Raw genomic sequence first — 24,233 nt, 5'->3', positions numbered from 1 at the left:
CCTCCCCCTTCATACCCCCCGACATACACACACCTACACGCGCAGACATACCCACGCATACCCAACTTCACCCATGCATGCATACATCCATGCACACACACATCCACACACACTGACATACATACAAGCACACACGCATTCCACACGCCCCACACCCGCATGCACGCACACATAAACATACAAATACATCCTCACACACAACACCCCCAACCCCCTCCCCTGTCGGAGCACCTGACTTACCTGCTTGCAGGGGGTCCTCCGGCAGGACACGGGATGTGGAGCTGCTGCCAGCAGCAGCGTCTGCCAGAAGGACATCACCAGGCCGTATCATGGATCATGATACAGTCGGCGGTGGTCTACTGGTGTGGACCCGCCGTCCACCGCCATGACCGTAGCCGGAATTCCCCCAGCCTTCTGGCGGAGTTCCGGCTACGGTCATAATATGGCGGTCATCTGGTAGCCATGGCGAATGCCTTTTGGCAGCCGTCGCCGTGGTAGTTGGTGGCATTTACCGCCTATGTCATAATGAGGGCCTGTGTCCAGTTACATAATTGTAACTCCGAACATAGGCATGTTTGGTATCAAACATGTTGGAATCATACCCCAAGGCTTTTGTAAGCATTGGTTACATGATCCCATGCACTCTGGGGGCTCCTTAGAGGACCCCCAATATTGCCATTTCAGCCCTCTGAAGTTTTCCAGGCAGCCCCAGCTGCTGTCACCTCTCAGACAGGTTTCTGCCCTCCTGTTGCTTGAGCAGCTCAAGCCGGGAAGGCAGAACAAAGGATTTACTTTGGGAGAGGGGTGTTACACCCTCTCCCTTTGGAAATAGGTGTTACAGGCTTGGGAGGTATAGCCTCCGCAGGCCTCTGGAAATGCTTTAAAGGGCACAGATGGTGCCCTCTTTGCATAATCCAGTCTACACCAGTTCAGGGACCCCCAGTCCCTGCTGTGGTGCAAAACTGGACAAAGGAAAGGGGAGTGACCACCCCCCTGTCCATCACCACCCCAGGGGTGGCGCTCAGAGCTCCTTCAGAGGATCCCTGGGTTTTGCCATCTTGAATTCAAAGTTGGCAGGGAACTATGGGAGCATCTGAGTAGCCAGTGCCAGCAGGTAACGTCAGAGTCCTCCCCTGATAGGTGCTTACTTGTTTAGGTGACCAATCCCGCTTTCAGGGCTATTTAGGGTCTCTCTCTCTTAGGTGGTTCTTCAAATTCGGATTGCAAGACTCCAGCAGGAATCCACTGCATCCTTTACTTCACCTTCTCACTGAAGAAACTGCATCTGGACCTTCCAGGAACTCTCCAAACTGCAACAAACAAGCAAACAGGACTTCTGCAACATTGTATCATCAACTCCTGTCAGCAACTGAAACTGTTTCCTGGTCATGCATCCACAGAGGATAGCCTGTCTTCAGCCTCCACCAGAAGAACAAAAGCATCTCCCTTGGAGTGAAGGAGTCACTCCCCTGATTCAGCAGGCATCTCTCTGCAATGACGACTGGCAAAGTGGGTCCCCTCTCCTGATGAGCTGCATGGATCCTGCCTCATGGGTGGTTGACTAAAGTGGTCTTGATGGTCCTGATGTCCTACTGTCCAACTTTGGTGGAGGTAAGAGCTTGCCTCACCACGCAAGATAGTACCCTTTTGCTCTGGGTGTTTTGCAGTTGCCAAGGCTTGTTGGCATCTTTCCACGAAGTTCTTTGTGCACCTTGCAGCTCCGGTCCCCAGCACTCTATCCTCTGGCGCACAGTTTCCTGTGTGGTTCTCTGGAGGCGTGGGACCCTTTGTTGTAGTGCTGCATGGGCCTCCTTTTGTACCTTCTTTGTCCCCATGCTCTGGGACTCCTGTGTGTGCTGCCTGGTCTTCTGAGGGCTCCCTGAGTTGCTAAGTGCTCCCTCTAACTCCCCCTCCTGGGTAGAGTCCACAGGGTCCCTCCTGGTCCTGGGCAGCGCCATATCCCGCTAACCACGATCTTTGCATGTGCCAAGGCTTGTTGGCAGAATCTAGCAACACAAACCAGACTGCAATCATCCATCTGGCGTGGAACATCATATGCACCAACCAAGAACCCACATCCATCTTCTTGGGTGCAGTACTGACTGTTGTTCCTCACCGGTGGTTCCTCTTTTGCAACTTCATCCGGGTTAGCAGGGGCTACTGTTCTCCCTGGACTGTTCTGTGCTTCTTGGATTTGTTCCCCTTCTTCCACAGGTCTTCAGGTCCAGGAATCCACAGTTGATGTCTTGCAGTCTCTTCCTGGCTCTTGCAATATCTTCTTTCTCGTGTTCTTGCGTATTCCAGGAAGGTTACTGTGATTTACTCCTGCTTTCCTGGGCTCTGGGGTGGGTTCTATTACTTACCTTTGGTATTTTCTAATACTCCCATGGTCCCTCTACACACTACACTTGCCTAGATGGGAAACCAACTTTCGCATTCCACTTTCTTAGTATATGGTTTGTGTTCCCTTATGCCCATTTCTAACTATTGTGATTTTCACTATTTGCACTGTTTTCTAACTGTTTTTACAGCTATTTCTGCATAATAGTGTATATAATTTCTGTATTACTTACCTTCTAAGGGAGTATAGTCTCTATGGTATTTTTAGCATTTGGTTCACCAAAATAAAGTACCTTTATTTTTGTAACACTGAGTATTTTCTTTCATGTGTGTGAGTACTGTGTAACTACAGTGGTATTGCATGAGCTTTGCGTGTCTCCTAGTTTGGCCTTGGCTGCTCGTCCACACTACCCATACAGGGCCTAGTTTCTAGACACTGTCTACATTTCACTAATAAGGAATAACTGGATCTGGTGTAAGTACCTTAGGTACCCACTACAAACCATGCCAGCCTCCTAGGTTGGTGGCAGCGGTGGAATAGTGCTTACAATTGCATTATCACTCTGTCACCGGTGCTTTCCACAGGAAAGAATACTCTATACCTATAGCTATACACATATACCTATTACAGGGTTCTAGTCTCTTACTTTCCTTTCCAAGAGACTAGAGGTAAGGTAGGTTAGGACTCTCCTTATACTACACTAACACACTCACATCATGTCTACTGCTGGGCCTAGCTCTGAGGTCATGGGTACTACTTATGAGGGCATGGCCCTCAAGGAACTGAAGGGGCTTTTCACACATAGGAAACTAGATGTGGAGAAGAAGCCAAACAAGAATTTTCTTTTGAGCCTTCTTCTTCAGGATGACTACGAGCATGCTGGTGGCTAGGAGGAGGAGGTAGAGGGAGATTCTGACCCCTGAGAATCAGATAATCATCCTTCAGGTTCAGGGGAGGGCTCTTCCAAAGACCTTACATCTAGCAGACCCAGTAGTTTAGCTGGTAGTGGGAGGGGTAGTCATTCAGGTGGGGCTCCCTTAACACCCAGAGGTCAAGTCACTAGGGCCACAAAAGTCGGGAAAGGTCTACCTCTGCCCATTCCCATATCAAATTAATGTCTGAGGGATCCCATGGTTCAACTCCAGGTGATGACTCCATAGATAGGGAGTTCAGGAAACTGAGACTGGAGGAGGCCAGGCTGAGGTTGCAGTAGCAACAGCTAGCCCTAGGAAGGGAGACCTTGACTGTGGAAAGGGAAAGGCTGGACTTGGGGTTAATACCCCATGGTGACAGCAGCAGCAGTTTGGGGAGTTATGGGGTCAGGGAGGGCACCATTGGTTCTAGAAACCTGCATAAAATTGTTCCCTCATACAAGGTGGGGGTGATATTTGCAAGTGGTTTGCTGCACTTGAGAGGTCCTGCAAAGTTCAGAGGGTCCTTCAAAGGCAATGGGCTGCTATTCTGTGGTTGTCCTTTTCCGACAAGGGGAGGGATAGACTTCTCAATGTCAGAGAGGAAGACTCAGACAACTATGGAATTATTAAAACTGCATTCTTGGATGGTTTTGGCTTAACTACTGAACAATACAGGATTAAATTCAGAGAAACCAGAAAAGAGTCCTCACAGGATTAGGTTGACTTTGTGGACTGTTCTGTTAAGGCTTTATAAGGCAGGTTACATGGCAGCAAAGTGTCTGATTATGAGGGCTTATACAATATGATTTCTAGAGAGCATATTTTGAATAACTGTTGGTCTGACTTGTTGCACCAGCACTTGGTAGACTCAGATCTGACCTCTTCCCAAGAACTGGGAAAGAAGGCAGACACATGGGTCAGAACAAGGATGAGATGAAAAGCTCATACAGGGGGTGACAAGGACAAGAAAAGGATGATAAGTCTCATGACAAAGGTGTTGACAAAGATAAAAAGAAGGAGTCTTCATCAGGCCCACAAAAATCTTATGGGGAGGGTCTAAATCCTAGTCCAACCATCAGAATAAAAAGCCTTGGTGTGATATGTGTAAGACCAAAGGCCACTGGGCAAGTGATTGTACTTGTCCAAGGAAAACACACAGGCTCCCACCAGCACAACCCTCTAGCAATAGCTGTGGTGGTTGGACAAATAACACTACCAATGGTCAATCCAAGGGTGTAGCAGGGCTCACTCTGGGAAGTGTAGTGGGGGTTGGTTTAGTGAGGGAACGACTGAGGCTGTTTTAGTCTCTGGTGGTGGCGTTGACCTTGCCACCCTTGTTGCTTGTCCCCTTAACATGGATAAGTAAAAGCAACAACCCCTAATAAATGTGTTCAGGTTGAGGCCTACATGGACGCAGGTGCCACTGTCACAATGGTGGCTGAAAAACTGGTGGCCCTTGAGCAACACCTACTTGGTCATCAATACCAAGTGACAGACGCCCATAACAACACTGTAAGCCACCCCATGGTAGTTGTTGATCTCAATGGTGTTTTACTGGTCCAAACAAGGTTTTGGTATCAACAGACCTACCTGTAGAATGTCTACTAGGAAACAACTTGGAGACTTCAGCTTGGGCTCAAGTGGAGTTGGAGGCCCATGCTGCCATGCTGGGCATTCATGGGCACATCTTTGCTTTAACCAGGGCTCAGGCCAAGAAGCAATGAGGACAGGGAAACTTGGATCCTGGAACAATGGACCATGAGCTTCCCAAAAGTAGGGATAGAAAGGGTAAGAAATTATCCACTATTCCTCCCTCCACTGATGATTCCCCCTTTGAGGAGGAGGAGAGAACTTCCTGGACAGAACCTATCCCTGAGGAGCCGCAAACCGACACAGCTGAGCTTTTAGGTGCAGGGGGGCCTGCCAGGGAGGAATTAAATGTGGCACAGCAGACCTGTCTTACACTTGAGGGTTTAAGACAGCAAGCTGTCAAACAAGAGGCAGGGGATGTCAGTGGCACCCATAGGGTGTACTGGGAAAACAATCTTTTATACACTGAGGCAGGGGACCCAAAACCTGGTGCCACCAGGAGTCTGGTCATCCCCTTTCAATATAGAGAATGTTTGTGACTTTAGCTCATGATATTCCCCTTCCTGGGCTTCTGGGGCAAAGTAAGACCTGGGACAGACTGGTCCCTCACTTTCACTGGCCTCACATGTCAGAGGACACAAAGGAGTGTTGTCGCTCCTGTGCCACTTGCCAAGCCAGTGGTAAGACTGGTGGCACCCCAAAGGAGCCTTTGATCCCACTGCCAGTGGTTGGGGTGCCCTTTGAGAGGCTAGTAGTTGACATTGTTGGCCCTTCTTGACCCTCCTACTGCCTCTGGTAATAGGTTCATTTTAGTGGTGGTGGACCAAGCCACTAGATATCCAGAAGCCATACCTCTTAGGACCACTACAGCTCCTGCAGTGGTCAGAGCTCTCCTGGGAATCGTTTCCAGGGTGGGTTTTCCAAAAGAGGTGGTGTCAGACAGAAGAAGCAACTTCATGTCTGCATACCTGAAAACAATGTGGAAAGAGTGTGGTGCAACCTATAAGTTCACCACACCTTACCCTCCCCAAACAAATGGTTTGGTTGAGAGGTTTAAAAAAGCCTCAAAGACATGATTATCGGACTCCCTGAAAAACTCAGAAGGAGATGGGATGTCCTGTTACCATGCCTCCTTTTTCCCTACAGGGAGGTACCCCAGAAAGGAGTGGGTTACAGTCCTTTGAACTCCTTTTTGGTCACCCTGGTAGGGGTCCATTAGCTCTTGTGAAAGAGGGGTGGGAGCAACCAGTAAAGCCCCTTAAACAAGATATAGTGGATTATGTGCTTGGTCTAAGATCACGAATGGCTGAGTACATGAAAAAGGCCACTAAGAACCTTCAGGCAAGCCAAGAATTGCAAAAGCAATGGCATGACCAGAAGGCTGTCCTGACAGTGTACCAACGAGGACAGAAGGTGTGAGTCCTGAAGCCTGTGGCACCCAGAGCACTCCAAGATAAATGGAGATGACCACACATCATAGTGGAGACGAAGGGTGAGGTCACTTATTTAGTTGACCTAAGCACTCCTAGAAGTCCTCTTAGAGTTCTTTATGCGATCCACCTGAAGCCCTATTATGACAGGACTAACTTAACCCTGCTAATGGCCACTGATGAGGGACAGGAAGATGAGAGTGACCCTCCCTCTGATCTCTTCTCCAACACTGCAGCTGATGACTCAGTGGAGGGAGTTATCCTTGCAGACGGCCTCATTGAGTCTCAGAAGGAGGACTGCAGGAACCTCTTGGGTCAGTTTTCTGAACTCTTTTCTCTGACACCTGGTCAGACTACATGGTGTGAGCACACCATTGATACTGGAGACAGTTTACCTGTCAAAAGTAAGATTTATCGGCAGCCTGACCATGTCAGAGATTGCATTACATCTAAAGTTCAGAAAATGCTTGACTTAGGAGTGGTTGAGCACTCTGTTAGCCCCTGAGCCAGCCCAGTGGTGCTTGTACCCAAACCTCACTCTCAGAATGGGAAAAGGGAGATGAGGGTCTGTATAGATTACAGAGTGCTCCAAACAGTCACAAAGACTGATGCTCACCCTATACCCAGGTTAGATGAGCTGATAGATACACTGGCATCTGCCAAGTATCTGAGCACTTTTGATTTGACTGCATGGTATTAGCAGATCAAACTATCAGAAGATGCTGAACCTAAGACAGTTTTCTTTAACACTGTAGGGCATTATCAGTTTACTGTTATGCCCTTTGATTTGAAAAATACACCTGTCACTTTTCAGAGGTTGGTGAACACAGCCCTCCAAGGTCTGGAAGCTTTCAGTGCAGCATATCTTGATGATATTGCTGTTTCAGTTCCACCTGGGATAACGACCCTGTCCACCTTTGGAAAGTGTTGGAGGCCCTGCAGAAGGCAAGCCTCACTATCAAGGCCTCAAAGTGCCAGATAGGGAAGAGGAAGGTAGTTTATCTGGGACATCTAGTCGGTGGAGAACAGATTGAACCACTACAGGGGAATATTCAGACTATTTTAGACTGGGCTCCTCCTACAACACAGACCAAGCCAGAGCCTTTCTTGGTCTCACTGGGTATTACAGGAGGTTCACTAAGAACTATGGCTCTATTGTTGCCCTCTTAATGACCTCACCTCAAAGAAGATGCCTAAAACGTTATTATGGGCAGCTAGCTGTCAGAAAGCTTTTGAGGAGCTAAAGCAGGTCAAGTGTACTGCACCTGTCTTATAAAGCCCAACACACTCCAAGAAGTTTATAGTTCAGACTCATGCTTCAGAGGTAGGGGGTGGGGCAGTTTTATCACAACTGAATACAGAGGGCCAGGATCAACTTTTAGCTTTTATAAAAAGAAGATTGATCCCTAGAGAAAAGCATGGGACAGCCATAGAGAGGGAGGCCTTTGCTGTGGTCTGGGCCTTGAAGAAGTTGAGACCATACCTCTTTTAGACTCACTTCATTGTTCAGACAGACCACAAACCTCTCTTATGGCTAAGGCAGATGAAAGGAGAAAACCCTAAATTGTTGAGGTGGTCAGTTTCCCTACAGGGGATGGACTTTACAGTGGAACATAGACCTGGGAGTAACCACTCCACTGCAGATGGACTCTCCAGATATTTCCACTTAGATAATGAAAACTCATTTGGGCAAGGTTAGCCCTACTGTCCCTCATCTGGGGGGATTCTCTCGGAAAGTACCCTCTTTTTGCCATAGTTACCCTCATGTTCTGCCTGATGTCAGTGTGCTTGACTGTGTTCACTGGGATCCTGCTAACCAGGGCCCCAGTGATTATGCTCTCTCGCCTCTAAATTTTGTCGCTGCATACTGATAGCCCAGTATTTCACCCAAAATTGGCATACTTGGGCCCCCTTAAAAGTCCCTTGTATATGGTACCTAGGTACCCAGGGCATTGGGGTTCCAGGGGATCCCTATGGGCTGCAACATCTCTTTTGCCACCCACAGGGAGCCCATGCAAAGGCTTCTGCAGGACTGCCATTGCAGCCTGCATGAAAAGGTGCATGCACCCTTTCACTGCCATTTACAGTGCACCTGCTCACTTATAAGTCATCCCCATAGCAGGCCATCCAGCCCTGAGGGCAGGGTGCGGAGTACCTGTGTGTGAGGACACCCCTGCAATAGCAGAGGTGCCCCCACAACATCCAGGACCATTTTCCCAGACTTTGTGAGTGAGGGGATGCCATTTTACGCATGAACTGGACATAGGTCATTACCTATGTCCTGCTACATAATGGTAACTCTGAACATAGGCATGTTTGGTATCAAACATGTTGAAATCATATCCCAAGGCTTTTGCAAGCATTGTTTGTATGATTCTATGCACTCTAGGGGCTCCATAGAGGACCCCCAATATTGCAATTTCAGCCTTCTGAGGTTTTCCTGGCAGCCCCAGCTGCTGCCACCTCTCAGACAGGTTTCTGCCCTCCTGTTGCTTGAGCAGCTCAAGCCCAGGAAGGCAGAACAAAGGATTTCCTTTGGGAGAGGGGTGTTACACCCTCTCCCTTTGGATATAGGTGTTACAGGCTTGGGAGGTATAGCCTCCCTAGGCCTCTGGAAATGCTTTGAAGGTCACAGATGGTGTCCTCCTTGCATAATCCAGTCTACACCAGTTCAGGGACCCCAGTCCCTGCTCTGGCACAAATCTAGACAAAGGAAAGGGGTGGTGCTCAGAGCTCCTCCAGAGGGTCCCAGAGGGTCCCAGTGTTTTGCCATCTTGGAATCCAAGTTGGCAGGGAACTCTGGGAGTATCTGAATGGCCAGTGCCAGCGGGTGACATTGAAGCCCACCCCTGATAGGTGCTTACCTGCCCAATCCCCCTTTCAGGGCTATTTAGGGTCTCTCTCTTGAGTGGTTCTTCAGATTAAGATTGCAAGACTCCAACAGGAATGCTCTTCATCCTTTACTTCACCTTCTCACTGAAGAAACTGCATCTGGACCCTCCAGGAACTCTGCAAACTGCAACAAATAAGCAAAGGGTACTTCTTCAACATTGTATCTTCAGCTTCTGCCAACAACAGCAACTGTTTCCCGGTTGTGCATCCACAGAGGACCGCATGTCTTCAGCCTGCACCAGAAGAACAAAGGAATCTCCCTTGGAGTGAAGGAGTCACTCCCCTGCTTCAGAAGGCACCTCTCTGCAATGACGACTGGAGGTGTGGGTCCCCTCTCCTGATGAGCTGCCTGGATCCTGCCTCACGGGTGGTGGAATGAAGTAGCCCCGATGGGCCTGACGTCCTACTGTCCAACTTTGGTGGAGATAAGAGCTTGCCTCACCACACAAGAGATTACCCCCATGCACCACATGTTTTGCATTTTCCAAGGCTTGTTGGCATCCTTCCATGAAGTTCTTCATGCCCTATGCAGCTCCAACCCCCAGCACTCTATCCTGCGATGCACAGATTCCTGTGTGGTTCTCCGGTGGCGTGGGACCCTTTGTTGTAGTACTGTATGGGCCTTCTTTTGCACCTTCTTTGTCCCCGTGGTGTGGAACTACTGTGCAAGCTGTCTGGTCTTCTGAGGGCTCCCTGAGTTGCTAAGAGCCCCGTCTGGTTCCCCCTCCTGGGTAGAATCCACCAAACCCCTCCTGGTCCCGGGCAGTGCCATTTCCTGCCAACCACGAGCTTTGCATGTGCCAAGGCTTGCTGGTGGAATCCAGCAACGCAAGCCAGACTGCAATCATCCATCCGGTGTGGGACATCATCTGCACTAACCAGGAACCCACATCCATCTTCTTGGGTGCAGTACTGACTGTTGTCCCTCACCGGTGGTTTCTTTTTTGCGCCTTAATCCGTGTTAGCAGGGGCTTCTGTTCTCCCTGGACTCTTCTGTGCTTTTTGGACTTGGTCTCCTTCTTCCACATGTCTTCAGGTCGAAGAATCCACTGTTGGTGTCTTGCAGTCTCTTTTGTTTCTTGCAATATCTTCTTTCTCATGTTCTTATGTGTTCTAGGAAAATTATTGTGATTTACTCCTGCTTTTCTGTGCTCTGGGGCGGGTTCTGTTACTTACCTTTGGTATTTTCTAATACTCCCAGCGCCCTTCTACACTTTACTCTTGCCTAGGTGGGAAACCGACTTTCGCATTCCATTTTCTTAGTGTGCGCTTTGTGTTCCCTCTAGGCCCATTTCTAACTACTGTGATTTTCACTATTTGCTCAGTTTTCTATCTGTTTTTACAGCCATTTCTGAATACTAATGTATATAAGTTGTGTATTACTTCCCTCCTAAGGGAATATAGGCCCTCATTACAAGATTGACGGTAAAAACTGCATACCGCCGTGGCGACGGCTGCCAAAAGACTGTCGCCCGCGCTACCATATTATGACCACAGGCGGATTTCCACCAGAAGGATGGTGGAATTCCAGCTGTGGCTATGCTGGCAGATGGCAGTAAGGTGGCGCTGCTACCACCATCAGCGCCATGCCAGTAGAACGCCACCAGCCGTATTATGATCCATAAAATTGCCTGGCGGTGTCCTGCTGCTGGATGCTGCTGCTGGCAGCAGCGCCCCGCCCGTCTCCTGCTGGAGGACCACCTGAACACAGGTAAGTGGGTGCTCCGACAGTGTAGGGGGGTGTTGTGTGTGTATATAGGGCTGTGTGTGAATGTTTGTGCGTACGTGTATGCGGTGTGTGTTTCGTTTTGAATGTGTGTGCATGTATGGAGGCGTGAGTGTGTGTTGTGTGAATTCGTGTCTGCGTGTATGTATGTAAGTGTTTGCGGATGTGTGTGTGAATGGATGTATGCATATGTGGATGCATGAGTGTATGCGTGTGTGTATGCATGTGTGTGTGTGTGTGTGTGTGTGTGAAGGGGGCGTGAAAGTAGGGGGGTTTGGAGAGGAAGTGGAGGTGGAAGGGACCCTGGAGAGGGAGGGGGAGGAGGGGAGACCCTACCAGTGACAGGGAAGGGATTCCCTGTCACTGATAGTGCCTACCGCCATGGTTTTCGTGGCGGTAAGGAAGCCACGAAAACCATGGCAGTAGGCGGAGTCATAATCCTGCCGGAGGAACAGTGACAGCCGCCAGGCTGGAGATAGATATATCCAGACCGGCATCTGTCACCGCCATGGCGGTTCGAGTGGTACACAATGTCATAATATGGCGGTAGGTACCGCCAGCCTGTTGGCAGTACTTACCACCCCGCCAATGTCATAATATGGCGGTAGGTACCGCCAGTCTGTTTGCGGTACTTACCGCCATGTTACCACTGACCAGCGGGGTCATAATGACCCCCATAGTTTCGATGGTATTTTTGGCATTTGTGTGACCAAAATAAAGTACCTTCATTTTTGTAACACTGAGCATTTTCTTTAATGTTTGCGTGTACTGTGTGATTACAGTAGTATTGCATGAGCTTTTCATGTCTCCTAGTTAGGCCTTGGCTGCTCATCCACACTACCCCTAGAGAGCTTGACTTCTAGACACTGTCTACATTTCACTAAGAAGGGATAACTGGACCTGGTGTAAGTACCTCAGGTACCCACTACAAACCAGGCCAGTCTCCTACAGAAAGAAAAAGGGGAAGGGCTGATACAGGAAGGAATGGAGAAGGGAGGAATTGTTGGAAGAAGGCTTGGAGGAATGGTGACAGAAGGAAGGGGTTTGAAGTTAGGAGGATTAAGGGTTCGGGTATATGGGGATATTCAAGCCGTTTTTAAATCAATTTAGAGTGAATTTTCGGTTTGGTTCTTAGTTCATTTTTCATTTGTTTTAGTCACTTACCTTTGTCCTCTTCCTTCCACCTTCTTCCTTTTTGGACTGTTCGCCCACGGAGAGCTAGCCTCTCTCTCAGCAGCTCCAGCCCCAAGCAGTGACCCTTCCTGTCTTCTGTCCTTGCGCTGAATGCTGCAGGACCCAGGTTACAAGCCTTTTATACAGAGGACACGTCACTACGTGGACTTTACAACATGTCACTATGACAGCACTAATTCGTGGATGAGGCTTTGTGTTTCCAGGCCACAAGGCGGGGGCAGTGAAGCCTGCGGAAGATATCCTGCTTCTTGACGTGATTACCAAGTAAGTCCCTAAAAACGAGATAGTCATGGGTCCCAAACGAAAGTACCCTGCTACCTGATACACTGCTTCAATGGCAGTCACTCTATTTCTCTCTTCTGCAGTGGCGGCTTCCCCTGTGAAGGCTTTCTTTTCTCCCGGTTCCCTGGGCCACCTGCCATCACAGTGAGGCGCCCATGACATGCATCAGTGTTCTCTTCACACAGTTCTAGTTATGGTGCTGTGAAAGGATGGTGGCGTCCAAATCAATGTAGAACAAAGTTTTTCTCCGTTCTGCTTTACAATAAATTATATATTCAGTATACCACTCCATTTGTATGCACATAGCTTCCAGGTGTTAATATAAAAGAATACTCTTATGGTGACAACATCTGCTTCTGCCCGCTCCCTCTAGCAACAATGTCTAATAATTTCCTTAGCTACTCGTTTCAAGAAGTGGCAATATTAGTGCTGACCAGAAGCTGGGTAGACAGAGGCTTAAGATCCTATACTTAGATGATTTAATTCAGTGTGCACACGGGGTGGTGTTAGTGTCTCCCTTCCATAGGGTCTGTACGTCACATACTGAAGCAAGCTACCTCAAGTGCTTCCGTGTTCATGTCAAGATATTTTTCCGGACGTTATGCATTGCTTCTGGTACAATGTTGTCTGCAATGTGTACGCTAATAATATAAATGTTTTTTTTATTCATTGTTGCCCCAGCCTTTCTTATACGTTGCACCATTTTGCCCCAAAGAAATGTGAATTGGAGCAGGCAGCTCCTGAACTAAATTTGGTGAGAACTTAGAGCCTCATTTACGAGTCTGACGCATTGCCCAAATGTATCAGATTTCTTGTGCTGCCGTATAATCCCCAAATGATGCCAGCAATGCGAGGAGGCCTACATTGAGAAATGCCCTGCACCAAATTTACGGAGAGCAGGCGGTAAAATACTGATGCACTGATGTCGCAGAATGACACAGTGAAATGTAAATTTCACTGAGTCCGTTCTGTGTGGCTTTTCCCATGGGAATACCTTACCTGCATACATTACACCTGGCGCAGGTAGGGTGTGACGCAAGCGTTTACAAACTGATGCATTGGGCCCAATGCATCAGCTTGCAAATCTGGAGCAGTGTAGGGCACTGCTAGCAACAATGCTGGATACAAAAATAATGATGCAACGGTGGTGCAAAGGCTTTGTAAATGAGGCCCTTAGTGGCATATTTACTGAACTTTCACGTAACGCTGAGCAACAAGCAAAGTTGCTGCATTGCATTGCATGAAAGGAAGAGAGCAGAAATGATGCAGATTTGCAAAGATGTGGAGCATTTCTGCTCACTCCTTCACTTGTGCACTGTGTGCTGCCTAGGATCAACACAGGCACCCTTGAACCATAGTGGTAGGATGCCTGCATTAGTGCTAGAATGCTCACTGTGTAGTGTGTTCATGTTTATTCCAAGTGTGCATGCGTAGAAAGTGTGAGTGTGTAAATGTGGGTGTGCTCATATTTCTTCTGAGTTTGTGTGAGAGGTGAGTAAGCCAGGCTATTCACGGGAGGAGCCAAGCCAGAAAAAAGACATGGGTCTTGGTTGGCTTGGCTCTAAAAGCCTGAGTATGAGCTGAGCCTGAAAAAAAAAGCAGCAGCCACAATATTACAGAAAATGGGAAGCAACTAGGAGGAGGGCAGGATTTACTTACACTGTTGTGTGATGCTACAGTGCTCTCCTTCCTCTTGATAAGATTGAATAGACAGTGCTGAAGATTTCAGTGCATCTCTATCCCTGTCCTTGTCTCCCCCAAACTCCAGTCTCCACCTTCTCCCTCCCATTTCAGGGGCGCCATTGGGAGGATTGTCAAATGCATAATTCCAGCAGCTGTGAATGTGCTGGTGATGTTGGCGGAAGTAAGGGAGGGGCTGGCATATTACACCCTCTTTACTTTTCTGGCTGAGCCAAGTGCCATGCAAAAGCTAGCATTTATTTTGTCTGTTTGTTCCTTTAGGGAAAATCAAATTGCCCTGTTGAAGGCCATCACTGACAATTTACGCACTGTCCAGATGGTGATGCTCGGGTGATAATTGAAAATACTGAAAGCCTATGCATGGACACTGGCTTCCAGAGGCTGCCTACTTTTCAAAAGAACACTTCTGGTCACTTGTCCATGTTTTAATGGTCTGCAAAGGTTTGGTGGTATGCTTGAAGAAAACTTTATATAAAGCCATCTGTATTTATTTTTAACTTGAGTTTTTGTTTTTGATTACTTTCCTTATCAGACAGGAATTACCATGGCAGCTGTAAAGCACGTTTCAAAGTGTTTCTTCTTGTATTTTCTATTTAAAGTATGTACTGCTAAGTCAGGGAAAAATACCGACTGCTTTGTTCCTTCCTTTGCGCTCTGGCACCCTTTAGATGAGCACCGGAAGCAGTGCTTAATTTGTGCTTATTGCATCCTGTGCAGAGCACCGCCACTTATTTTTGAGGGCTGGCGCTTATTTTCCTGCCTCAAGCATTTACTGTGAGCAAAAGACACATATGGGAAAGACGGATGAAGAGAAAAACGAAACAGCGTCACAATGGGAGAAGGCAGAAAGCTGTGAGAGTGAGCTGAAGGGGCAGGGAGTGGCAGTAAATAGATTGAAGAGACCCGCGATGGCTTCAGGATTACGCTGCCTCAATATTACGTGTTCGCACATTTAATTGCAGCAGCCAGGTGTTGAAGGGGAGGGCTTTGGGCACCAACATGTTTTTATTTACAAATTAAGCACTGACCAGAAGCACAGGATGATGAGCCGAGACCGGAACCAGAACCTGGTTTCTCAGATCCAAAGTTGGCATCTCTGGCTGTAACACCACATCCCATCACATCCGTGTTTTTAGACTTTTAACACTATGATCGGGTTCACATGCTGTGAAAAACAACATTGCATTAAAAACTAGGAAACTCCAATACGGACGCATTGTTTATTGGTGACACATGCCAAAAGGCAATGCCTTCGTGTTGGAGTTTTTTTTTGTTTTAACACAATGCTGGTTTTCACACCCTGTCAAAAACAACATTTATAATAGCTATAAGAAACACCAACACAAGTGCATTGCTATTGATCAGAGATACCAATAGACAATGTGTCCAAGTTTGCGTTTCAAATGTGCATTTTCACAAGCTAAGTTGAATTAATTTATAGAGGTGGGGGATGTCTCAGATTGTTTTGGGCTTCAGGTTCTATAAGGACCTGGATCTGACCCAGAGCTGGGCATCAGGCTCAAGCCAGGCTCAAGCGTTCAAGAGCTCGCACACCTCTGACCATGGGTTCATGTCCCGTTCTTGTCAACAGTATTGAATCAAGTAAACAAGGTCATGGGCCAGGTTTCCTTTATTACTGCCCATTGTAGAAAAAGAGGATTAGCCATGTCTTCAACCTCTCTATGGAAAGATCTGCCCAACTAACATAGCATCTCTGACACAAGAATTGTGAACTCAGCAAGGCTCTGACCTCATAACATGACAACCAAGATCTAAACTAGGAAAAAACGACCCCATTACTGTATATAGGACAAAAACTGTTACACTTACTGATACCCCTGTAACCTTTTAGGTTGCAGCTAAAGACATCTTGGGGACTTTCAGAAAGTTGACCAGGAATGCATTCCACTTGTTTTAATTTTTTTAATTTTTTATTCCTCATTCAACCCCGCTTACTGAGTCACCTCTTAGTTCCTATAGCCTTCTCGCCCTCTAACTAAGAGAGAGACTCTAGCCAGGGGATGCACCCTTGTATCTCCCGGTCTGCCTGGGCAAACCTGCCGAAGCATCAAACGGTGGCTAATCATTGGACAAGAGAAAGAAAATAACCAAGCCAATTTCACATAGTCTCTAAGTAGCAAATATTAACAAGAAAACAGATTCAAACTACTCCCTCCCATTTTAGTAATGGCGACCACAGTTCCGCGTTTCTCTTAGAACCCTGGACATTTAAGTCCATATTCGCCACCCGTAGAGCTGCCTTAAGCCAGTCTGTATAACTCGGAGGGTGCTCCTTCATCCAATTTTTACAAATTTCGTTCCTGCCCAGCACAATTACATAAAACAAAAATTTACGATTAATTTTATTCACCCTGGTCCATAAACCCTCTTCCTGTAATTGCCCAAATATAATCAGTGGGAGTGATTGTGAGAAGGTAGCCTCTTTCTAGCCTTGTTACCCCCACTTTTGGCCTGTTTGTGAGTGTATGTCAGGGTGTTTGTCACTGTTTTCACTGTCTCACTGGGATCCTGATAGCCAGGCCTCAGTGCTCATAGTGAAAACACTATGGTTTCAGTATGTTTGTTATGTGTCACTGGGATCCTGCTGGTCAGGACCCCAGTGCTCATAGGTTTGTGGCCTATATGTATGTGTCACTGGGACCCTGTCACACAGGGCCCCAGTGCTCATAGGTGTGCATGTATATGTTCCCTGTGTGGTGCCTAACTGTCTCACTGAGGCTCTGCTAACCAGAACCTCAGTGGTTATGCTCTCTCATTACTTTCAAATTGTCACTAACAGGCTAGTGATCATTTTTACCAATTTACATTGGCTTACTGGAACACCCTTATAATTCCCTAGTATATGGTACTGAGGTACCCAGGGTATTGGGGTTCCAGGAGATCCCTATGGGCTGCAGCATTTCTTTTGCCACCCATAGGGAGCTCTGACAATTCTTACACAGGCCTGCCACTGCAGCCTGAGTGAAATAACGTCCACGTTATTTCACAGCCATTTTACACTGCACTTAAGTAACTTATAAGTCACCTATATGTCTAACCTTTACCTGGTAAAGGTTAGGTGCAAAGTTACTTAGTGTGAGGGCACCCTGGCACTAGCCAAGGTGCCCTCACATTGTTCAGAGCCAATTCCCTGAACTTTGTGAGTGCGGGGACACCATTACACGCGTGCACTACATATAGGTCACTACCTATATGTAGCTTCACCATGGTAACTCCGAATATGGCCATGTAACATGTCTATGATCATGGAATTGCCCCCTCTATGCCATCCTGGCATTGTTGGTACAATTCCATGATCCCAGTGGTCTGTAGCACAGACCCTGGTACTGCCAGACTGCCCTTCCTGGGGTTTCACTGCAGCTGCTGCTGCTGCCAACCCCTCAGACAGGCAGCTGCCCTCCTGGGGTCCAGCCAGGCCTGGCCCAGGATGGCAGAACAAAGAACTTCCTCTGAGAGAGGGTGTGACACCCTCTCCCTTTGGAAAATGGTGTGAAGGCAGGGGAGGAGTAGCCTCCCCCAGCCTCTGGAAATGCTTTGTTGGGCACAGATGTGCCCAATTCTGCATAAGCCAGTCTACACCGGTTCAGGGACCCCTTAGCCCCTGCTCTGGCGCGAAACTGGACAAAGGAAAGGGGAGTGACCACTCCCCTGACCTGCACCTCCCCTGGGAGGTGTCCAGAGCTCCTCCAGTGTGCTCCAGACCTCTGCCATCTTGGAAACAGAGGTGCTGCTGGCACACTGGACTGCTCTGAGTGGCCAGTGCCACCAGGTGACGTCAGAGACTCCTGCTGATAGGCTCCTTCAGGTGTTAGTAGCCTTTCCTCTCTCCTAGGTAGCCAAACCCTCTTTTCTGGCTATTTAGGGTCTCTGTCTCTGGGGAAACTTTAGATAACGAATGCATGAGCTCAGCCGAGTTCCTCTGCATCTCTCTCTTCACCTTCTGATAAGGAATCGACGCTGACCGCGCTGGAAGCCTGCAAACCTGCAACATAGTAGCAAAGACGACTACTGCAACTCTGTAACGCTGATCCTGCCGCCTTCTCGACTGTTTTCCTGCTTGTGCATGCTGTGGGGGTAGCCTGCCTCCTCTCTGCACCAGAAGCTCTGAAGAAATCTCCCGTGGGTCGACGGAATCTTCCCCCTGCAACCGCAGGCACCAAAAAGCTGCATTACCGGTCCCTTGGGTCTCCTCTCAGAACGACGAGCGAGGTCCCTCGAATCCAGCAACGCTGTCCAAGTGACCCCCACAGTCCAGTGACTCTTCAGCCCAAGTTTGGTGGAGGTAAGTCCTTGCCACACCTCGCTGGGCTGCATTGCTGGGAACCGCGACTTTGCAGCTACTCCGGCCCCTGTGCACTTCCGGCGGAAATCCTTCGTGCACAGCCAAGCCTGGGTCCACGGCACTCTAACCTGCATTGCACGACTTTCTAAGTTGGTCTCCGGCGACGTGGGACTCCTTTGTGCAACTTCGGCGAGCACCGTTTCACGCATCATCGTTGTGCCTGTTTCTGGCACTTCTCCGGGTGCTACCTGCTTTAGTGAGGGCTCTTTGACTTGCTCGACGTCCCCTCTCTCTGCAGGTCCAATTTGCGACCTCCTGGTCCCTCCTGGGCCCCAGCAGTGTCCAAAAACGCCAAATGCACGATTTGCGTGTAGCAAGGCTTGTTGGCGTCCTTCCGGCGGGAAAACACTTCTGCACGACTGTCCAAGGCGAGAGGGATCCGTCCACCAAAGGGGAAGTCTCTAGCCCTTTTCGTTCCTGCAGAAACCTCAGCTTCTTCTGTCCAGTTGAAGCTTCTTTGCACCCGCAGCTGGCATTTCCTGGGCATCTGCCCATCTCCGACTTGCTTGTGACTTTTGGACTTGGTCCCCTTGTTCCACAGGTACCCTAGATTGGAAATCCACAGTTGTTGCATTGCTGGTTTGTGTCTTTCCTGCATTATTCCTCTAACACGACTCTTTTGTCCTTAGGGGAATTTTAGTGCACTTTGCACTCACTTTTCAGGGTCTTGGGGAGGGTTATTTTTCTAACTCTCACTATTTTCTAATAGTCCCAGCGACCCTCTACAAGGTCACATAGGTTTGGGGTCCATTCGTGGTTCGCATTCCACTTTTGGAGTATATGGTTTGTGTTGCCCCTATCCCTATGTTTCCCCATTGCATCCTATTGTAACTATACATTGTTTGCACTGTTTTCTAAGACTATACTGCATTTTTTTGCTATTGTGTATATATATCTTGTGTATATTTCCTATCCTCTCACTGAGGGTACACTCTAAGATACTTTGGCATATTGTCATAAAAATAAAGTACCTTTATTTTTAGTATAACTGTGTATTGTGTTTTCTTATGATATTGTGCATATGACACTAAGTGGTACTGTAGTAGCTTCACACGTCTCCTAGTTCAGCCTAAGCTGCTCTGCTAAGCTACCATTATCTATCAGCCTAAGCTGCTAGACACCCTATACACTAATAAGGGATAACTGGGCCTGGTGCAAGGTGCAAGTACCCCTTGGTACTCACTACAAGCCAGTCCAGCCTCCTACATTGGTTGTGCAGTGGTGGGATAAGTGCTTGAGACTACTTACCACTCTTGTCATTGTACTTTTCATAAGAGAAAAATATACAAAACAAGGTCAGTGTATATACACATAGCCAAAAAGTTTTGCATTTCCTCTTTTCACTCTTTTCTAAGTGCTGAAAAGTACTTCTAAACTTTCAAAAAGTTCTTAAAAGTTTAAAAAGTTTTTTCTGTCTTTCAAAAAGTTCTGAAAACTTTTTTTCTCTTTTTCTATCACTTTAACTCTCTCTAAAAAATGTCTGGCACAGGAAAAAATGTTGAACTGTCCAAACTTGCATATGATCACCTTAGCTGGAAAGGAGCAAGGAGTCTCTGCATAGAGAGAGGTTTGAGTGTAGGGAAGAATCCTTCCTTAGAACTGTTAATTAATATGCTTAGAGTACAGGATAAGGCCATAAGTGCCCAATCTGTAGAAAAAGTTGCTAATGGTTCTCAATCTGATCCAGGGACTCCCCCAGGAAAAGGTTCAGGAAAGAAACTTCTCAGCCTGCCCATTACTAGACAGTCTAGCATAGTTGGTACAGAGGTTGAATCACACCATACTGATGGTGTGCTCTCACATTATGCTGGTAGCCAAGCTGTTAGGGTGCCCTCTGTAAGGGACAGGTCTCCTTCTGTTCATTCCCATCATACCTCTGTATCTAGAAATGTCCCTCCCACCCACCCTGATGACAGATTGTTAGAAAGGGAGCTCAATAGATTGAGAGTGGAACAAACCAGACTGAAGCTCAAGAAGCAACAGCTGGATTTGGATAGACAGTCTTTAGAAATAGAGAGGGAAAGACAGAAGTTGGGTTTAGATACCCATGGTGGCAGCAGCAGTATTCCCCATAGTCATCCTGCAAAAGAGCATGATTCCAGGAATCTGCACAAGATAGTTCCCCCTTATAAGGAGGGGGATGACATTAACAAGTGGTTTGCTGCACTTGAGAGGGCCTGTGCTGTACAGGATGTCCCTCAAAAGCAGTGGGCTGCTATCCTATGGCTATCATTTAGTGGAAAAGGTAGGGATAGGCTCCTTACAGTGAAAGAAAATGATGCCAATAATTTCCAAGTTCTTAAGAATGCACTCCTGGATGGTTATGGCTTAACCACTGAACAGTACAGGATAAAGTTCAGAGAGACCAAAAAGGAGTCTTCACAAGACTGGGTTGATTTCATTGACCAGGCAGTGAAGGCCTTGGAGGGGTGGTTACATGGCAGTAAAGTTACTGATTATGACAGCCTGTATAACTTAATCCTGAGAGAGCATATTCTTAATAATTGTGTGTCTGATTTGTTGCACCAGTACCTGGTAGACTCTGATCTGACCTCTCCACAAGAATTGGGAAAGAAGGCAGACAAATGGGTCAGAACAAGGGTGAACAGAAAAGTTCATACAGGGGGTGACAAAGATGGCAATAAGAAGAAAGATGGTGAAAAATCTCAAGATAAGCATGGGGATAAGGGTAAAACCAAAGATCCCACTTCAAATCTTAAACACTCTTCAGAGGGTGGGGATAAAACAAATTCTTCCTCTTCTTCCCAACCTGCACACATTAAAAAGCCCTGGTGCTTTGTGTGTAAAAACAGAGGCCATAGGCCAGGGGATAAGTCCTGTCCAGGTAAACCCCCTGAGCCTACCACCACTAATACATCAAGCTCTAGTGCCCCTAGCAGTAGTGGTACTAGTGGTGGGACTGCTGGCAACAGTCAAGCAAAGGGTGTAGTTGGGTTCACTTATGGGTCCATAGTGAAAACTGATGTCATCAGTCCCAAGACAGTTTCTGTCACACCTAGTGGCATTGGCCTTGCCACACTGGCTGCTTGTCCCCTTACAATGGATAAGTACAGGCAGACAGTTTCAATAAATGGTGTTGAGGCCTTGGCCTACAGGGACACAGGTGCCAGTTTCACTTTGGTGACTGAAAACCTAGTGCCTCCTGAACAACACATCATTGGACAACAGTATAAGATTATTGATGTCCATAACTCCACTAAGTTTCTTCCCTTAGCTATAATTCAGTTTAGTTGGGGTGGAGTTACTGGCCCTAAGCAGGTGGTGGTATCACCTAGCTTACCTGTAGACTGTCTCTTAGGTAATGACCTAGAGGCCTCAGGTTGGGCTGATGTAGAGTTTTATGCCCATGCAGCCATGCCGGGCATCCCTGAGGAATTGTTCCCTCTCATTTCAAGTGAAATGAAAAAGCAAAGGAGAGAAGGCCTGAAAACTCAGGATCCCTCTCCATCAACAGGTAAAAAGGGTATCACAGTATCCCCTAACCACCCTACCATTCAGGATACTATTCCTGTGGTGGGAGAAACCTCTCCTGGGGTGGCACCTGTTCCAAGGGAATCATCAGCTGGCAAAGCTGGACTCCCTGAGGTGGAAGTACCTCTCTGTGGGATAACTAACATTGGTGAGAAAAAGAGCACCATTTTAGTTAACATGGAGCATCCCTCCAACCCTCCCAGAGAAACTTTAGTGCAGAAACTCTGCACTGCCTCACAACACTTAGGACAGCATCCCTGCCCTAGTGTGGAGCTGATAGGACAGCATCCCTGCCCTGCTCCAACCCAAGAGAAACAGCATCCCTGTTCTCTCTTCCAGCCATATGGACAAAGTTTTTGCCCAGCTATGGCTTTTCTGAGACAGCATCCCTGTCTGGCATTTCCATCACTACAAATAGGTTCAGTGGACAATTCCCACTGCTCTAAACTAAAACTTACTGATAGAAACTCTGAAAATACATCTTCACATTGTTGCTTAGCTAAAAAACTTCAAACAGGGTGGTTTACATCCCCACAGGGAAGTAACCATATAGTGGATGATAAAGGGAGTAACCAGTCTAGTGCAGAGCTATTCTCTACTTATCACCACTTAGACAATAAAGTCTCAACTGGCCAAGGTTAGCCTTATTGTCCTTCGTTTGGGGGGGGGTTGTGTGAGAAGGTAGCCTCTTTCTAGCCTTGTTACCCCCACTTTTGGCCTGCTTGTGAGTGTATGTCAGGGTGTTTGTCACTGTTTTCACTGTCTCACTGGGATCCTGATAGCCAGGCCTCAGTGCTCATAGTGAAAACACTATGGTTTCAGTATGTTTGTTATGTGTCACTGGGATCCTGCTGGTCAGGACCCCAGTGCTCATAGGTTTGTGGCCTATATGTATGTGTCACTGGGACCCTGTCACACAGGGCCCCAGTGCTCATAGGTGTGCATGTATATGTTCCCTGTGTGGTGCCTAACTGTCTCACTGAGGCTCTGCTAACCAGAACCTCAGTGGTTATGCTCTCTCATTACTTTCAAATTGTCACTAACAGGCTAGTGATCATTTTTACCAATTAACATTGGCTTACTGGAACACCCTTATAATTCCCTAGTATATGGTACTGAGGTACCCAGGGTATTGGGGTTCCAGGAGATCCCTATGGGCTGCAGCATTTCTTTTGCCACCCATAGGGAGCTCTGACAATTCTTACACAGGCCTGCCACTGCAGCCTGAGTGAAATAACGTCCACGTTATTTCACAGCCATTTTACACTGCACTTAAGTAACTTATAAGTCACCTATATGTCTAACCTTTACCTGGTAAAGGTTAGGTGCAAAGTTACTTAGTGTGAGGGCACCCTGGCACTAGCCAAGGTGCCCTCACATTGTTCAGAGCCAATTCCCTGAACTTTGTGAGTGCGGGGACACCATTACACGCGTGCACTACATATAGGTCACTACCTATATGTAGCTTCACCATGGTAACTCCGAATATGGCCATGTAACATGTCTATGATCATGGAATTGCCCCCTCTATGCCATCCTGGCATTGTTGGTACAATTCCATGATCCCAGTGGTCTGTAGCACAGACCCTGGTACTGCCAGACTGCCCTTCCTGGGGTTTCACTGCAGCTGCTGCTGCTGCCAACCCCTCAGACAGGCAGCTGCCCTCCTGGGGTCCAGCCAGGCCTGGCCCAGGATGGCAGAACAAAGAACTTCCTCTGAGAGAGGGTGTGACACCCTCTCCCTTTGGAAAATGGTGTGAAGGCAGGGGAGGAGTAGCCTCCCCCAGCCTCTGGAAATGCTTTGTTGGGCACAGATGTGCCCAATTCTGCATAAGCCAGTCTACACCGGTTCAGGGACCCCTTAGCCCCTGCTCTGGCGCGAAACTGGACAAAGGAAAGGGGAGTGACCACTCCCCTGACCTGCACCTCCCCTGGGAGGTGTCCAGAGCTCCTCCAGTGTGCTCCAGACCTCTGCCATCTTGGAAACAGAGGTGCTGCTGGCACACTGGACTGCTCTGAGTGGCCAGTGCCACCAGGTGACGTCAGAGACTCCTGCTGATAGGCTCCTTCAGGTGTTAGTAGCCTTTCCTCTCTCCTAGGTAGCCAAACTCTCTTTTCTGGCTATTTAGGGTCTCTGTCTCTGGGGAAACTTTAGATAACGAATGCATGAGCTCAGCCGAGTTCCTCTGCATCTCTCTCTTCACCTTCTGATAAGGAATCGACCGCTGACCGCGCTGGAAGCCTGCAAACCTGCAACATAGTAGCAAAGACGACTACTGCAACTCTGTAACGCTGATCCTGCCGCCTT

The sequence above is a fragment of the Pleurodeles waltl genome, chromosome 6 (assembly GCF_031143425.1).
Source record: "Pleurodeles waltl isolate 20211129_DDA chromosome 6, aPleWal1.hap1.20221129, whole genome shotgun sequence".
Taxonomy (NCBI): domain Eukaryota; kingdom Metazoa; phylum Chordata; class Amphibia; order Caudata; family Salamandridae; genus Pleurodeles; species Pleurodeles waltl.
The sequence above is the reverse complement of the archived record's forward strand: the minus strand, read 5'-3'. Positions refer to the sequence as shown.